This window comes from Montipora foliosa, chromosome 4 (assembly GCF_036669935.1).
Source record: "Montipora foliosa isolate CH-2021 chromosome 4, ASM3666993v2, whole genome shotgun sequence".
Lineage (NCBI taxonomy): Eukaryota > Metazoa > Cnidaria > Anthozoa > Scleractinia > Acroporidae > Montipora > Montipora foliosa.
Genome location: NC_090872.1, coordinates 38,926,593 through 38,931,333, shown reverse-complemented (window position 1 = coordinate 38,931,333; position 4,741 = coordinate 38,926,593).

Sequence of the window (4,741 nt, the reverse complement as noted above, 5' to 3'; positions counted from 1 at the left end):
AATTTATTTGTTTATGAGCATTACAATATCATCATAGTCCTAGGCGACCCGCAATTAGGGAAGCTATTCTGGGCGGGCCACCTTTCTTAAAGAAGCACACATATTATTAAATAAAATCCCAAAGTACATACTAAATAAGAAATCAGTTAATTAGTTAATTAATTACACAGTTATCAAGATACAAAGTTGAAATATGACTAATTACAATACAAAATGATTAGATTTGAGTTTAAATTTAGATTTATCAGAAAGTTACTTTCAAAGGTCTGGTAACTGAGCACAGAATTGTAAAATAGTCTATAGGCCAGTTAGGAGTTAAAAAAAAAAAAAACGTGCACGAGTCGGGATAACAACAAGCATCTTTTGTTATGGAGATTAAGTGAAGCTATCATGACCCTCGCAGTTATGAACGCAATTTTTGCAATTGCGTAAAGAAGCCTGAAAAACTCAGGACTTCAACGGGCTTTGAACCCGTTTTGAGCTTGTCGCATGGGACAAAAATCGTACCGTGTAAATCGGCCCTTATATATGCTTGATTTTATCCAGACGCGCGCACGTGTTTTTTGAAACTCCGAACTGGCTTATTGTAAGTTGACATAAACGTTTGTTCTTTGAGCATCGAAGATTTAATAATAAGAAATGCGTTCCTTGACGGTGTTTATTACCAATCATACTACGCTTGCTTCGATGCAAAAGGTTTCAGATTAGAATTTGTTATATTTGCGAGAAAAAATTATCTTAAAAAACAAACGTCGCATCGTAGCGGTAAATATCTTAATCCAAATATGTTGTTTTGCGCTTAACAAATATTGCAGTTCTGTCCAGTCATTAGTTCTTATTAACCGAGCGGGAGGTCTGTATGGGAGAATCTTGACCGAGGTCGCCTGCGTTCGGTCTGTACCAGCGACCGAGGTCAAGATTCTCCCATACAGACCGACCTAGCTCGGTTAATAAGATGTTTATTATATGGCCAAACAAGAACAATTTAATTCGTTTAATGTAGCTGGTTTGTACTAACTGACATTTTGCTTGCGAACGGCGATGAGTGGCGATGAGCTGAACTTAATTCTGTCAAAGTTTGCTCGTCATCCTCTCTTTTGTCATCATGCTGTTTGGCACTTCCATAAATAAATATTGGTAGAAGAAAATACTCAATATTTTTGCATTTTAGTTTGCATCTTTTCACCGCAAAACATTACCCGTCTAGATGCCGGTCTAGATGGGAAAATCTAGACCGTGGTCAATATCGATTTTAGCCAATCAAATTCGTGAACTTGGTAGTTCCCAGTCCTAGTGAGACAGAGCCATATAATAATACAGAATATTAAACATTCGAGACCGGACTATAAACTCGAACTATTTTATTTGCAGAACGGTTCCATCAAGTTAACAAACACACTCTAGGAACTAAACATTTCAAATGTTTTACTGAATTAACAGAGAACGCCTATTACAATGTGATATTTGCGAAAAATAGTTCTCTTTAAACAAACCAAAAAAGGTTGTTTTGAAAAGATCTAAGTAAAAATCATTCTCGAAGATTGGCTTCGCGGTTAAGGGAAGAGCCAAATGTAAATAATGTTTATAAAAGAGTCAATTGTGTTATTGTGAACAAGATTAATCCCGCAGCTGGCATGGAAAAATGCTATTCCAGCTATTTCTTTGGTTTGGCGCATTCGTGTCCACCTTAATACCTATTATAAAGGAGATGTGTAAATTGTTTCTGTGCAGGCGAAGGAGTTAGAAGTTTGCGCAATCTGCTACACAAGAGTTTTTTCAACATATTTATCGGCTTTTACAATATTTTCCAGCTGGGATATTTTGACTTTTTTAAAGAGTCCCGTAAATACATTTCGAGTGGGATTGGTTAAGTACTTTTTCGCCTGGGAAATCTAAGCATTCCATTGTATGCTGTAAGTGAGCAATTGCCAACATGTTTCGAGCAACTCCGAGTCACGGTATTAAACTCCGAGCAAAATGTAAGCAGGTCCCTGCTCCAACTAACGTGAATTCTTTTCCTCTTAAAAGCAATGCATTCAAAACAAACAACACCCAGGGGCACCCAGCGTCAATTTTTGGAAAATATCTGTTCGGAAGACAATTTGAGATCTAGAATTTTCGGAACATTCGTTGTAAAATTTCTTGCTTGCCTGCCTGTCCTAGGATTTTCGAATATCTAAAAAATGGTATAATTGCCCATTTTTAACGGATTTGTACCCTAAAAAGGTCACCTAGAATATTCGGGAGCCTTTTTTCTGGCTGAAATTTTCGAAAAGGCAAGTTTTGATCCCTATAATTTTCGGATCACTAGACTTTCAGCTAGGGAATCCGAACAGATGAAAAACTTTTAGGGGATAAAAATATGGCTATATCTACCGTTTAAAGACTAAAATACGTTTAACAATGCTATGTTAAAGTGGTTTTGAACTATATTCTCGTTGGGTGCCCCTGAACACCGTTTGATGATGGTCAGATGCTCATCAGGCATTTCAAACCGACGTAGATTTATTAACAAAACAATGCACTTATTGCTATAGTAATACTGTGAATCTTACACCAACGGATAAACTTTGAATTTCTTTTAGATATCTCTTAACAGGTGAGTCAGCTCTAGATTCATGAGGTAACGAACAATTCCGGAAAACTAAGCGTTAGGCTTTATAAAATCTGGTAAATTCTTTCATGCAGGACGTGACAGGAATTCAAAAACTGAAGCGAGAAAGGCAAGTTAAAATAAGTAATATATAAACAAGACACGTATGCTTTTTTTTTTGCCCTAAAATGATTCCATAAAGGCCAGCGCTACCGAAATCAACTTTAATGAAGAAAACTAGGCCAGTGCCCCTTAAAACGCTTCAAGACACCACAGTGAGAAATAATAAAGGGGCCAGTGCCTCTTATATGATGAATAATTAGTCTTATATTAAACAAATGACAGGCAAGTGCCTCAGGACCGATACGTGCTATTCCAAAAGGCTTTTCCATATATATGTTAATCATTTCTCATGCTTCTGACTTGAACTATGCGACAACTTGCTTGAATTGCTGGAAAACACTCTATTATAAACAATCGGATGAAAATGATTGCAAAGAAAAAGCTAATATCATACTGATAGTTCTCTCCAGGTGGTCCCATGAACCTCTCCTAGCTCGTTTCTTTTAGTCCGTCTTTGAACTTGGTGCAGATTTTCGATGTTTTGAGAGCGAAAAAAGTGGAAATTGCATAAATATTTTAAGACTCAAATTTTTTTGGACATTTATGATCTCAAGATCAAATTTAAAAAAAACGAGATTTACATGTATAAATTAGAAAAGATGAGGCTCGAAATTGAACTAATTTTCAAACATTTGCAAAAAGCTTAAAACATTTATTTGACTACGGGAAACAGATACAAAAGAAAAAAAAGGTGATATTAAAAAGTACCATAAATTTGTGTAAGAACAATGGGAGAGATAACTGTCATATTGGTCTTCTCTAATAGGGAAGATGGAGGTTGCCGTCATATATAGCAGCCGCACTGTTTGATCTGGAAGCAAGTGTGCGATTTAATGATCTTCAGTCATGTACATCCAGACAGTGCTTGTGGAAAAAGAAAGGGAAGAGAAATGAGGGAAGTTTGCCCACTGAGGACGTTTCAAACAACTAGTGGTAACTATGGTGAGACATTAATTGTCAACTGACATAGCCAAAGGATTTTAATCCACTTTGCATTTCTTATGATGTATCTGACTTGGCACAACAGTTCAAAGCTGGATTACTGAAAACGTTCCAGACATTTTCAGCTCTGCCTTTCTTATATTCACCACGATAGTCAAGGCAAACAGAGGAATAAATCCTGAGTGCTTTCATAAGTAATGACGTTAATGCCAGTGAGGAAGAAAATGGGGAAAGCTAAGATTAGAGTTGATCATGGTGTACATTCACTGGGTGATTATATGCCAAAGTATTTGTTCCTGTTAATATTTATGGAGTGACACCTAGGGTCTCGGAAAAACGTGCCATTGAATTCCTTGAATCCATTGCATTTAGCGACAAACAAGCAGAAATGATCAACAAGAAAACGGTCAATCAATCCCAGTCCCAATACCACTTCCTCATTTCACACTTTGTGTCACCTTCAAGAAAACACGGACAGGAGGAACAGTGCTAAACGTCTGAATGAATTACTGCCGATTGCTGAAGATTCCATGCCAAAACAGATGACATGGGGCCATGAAAAAACAAACAAACGAACAAGAACTTCCATCTTTACATCAGTTAAAAAAAAGAAGAAAACACAAGAAATTAGTAATTTTAAAACAGTGGGCTCATTGTAAACAAATCCTGGCTCTTCCTGGGAACAAGACATGATGGTGTCAGGTTTTATGGGTGCTGTGGAAAGAAGTTAGTCGAAATTAAAAGTATGGATGCGGAAAGAAATCTCCCTCCACACGTTGCAGATGGCATGTATGTACTTAAGAAAGAAACCAAATGGAACTATCAAATCCATGGTCGAAAGGGTATATGATTGTCATTTTGTTATCTATACTCTCAAAGGAGTCTTGATTGTTTATGTCAAGTTTGACAGTGAGTTGTGGGATGAAATGCTTGAAACGTTGGTAACCTTTTTCTTGAAGCATATTGTTCAGGAACTCTCCCATCATTATATACATAAGTCATTATAAAGTGACTGTTATTATTGGTGGCAGATGCTGACTGTATATACACCCTTCTCCATATTGGCGGCAATGGATTTGAATG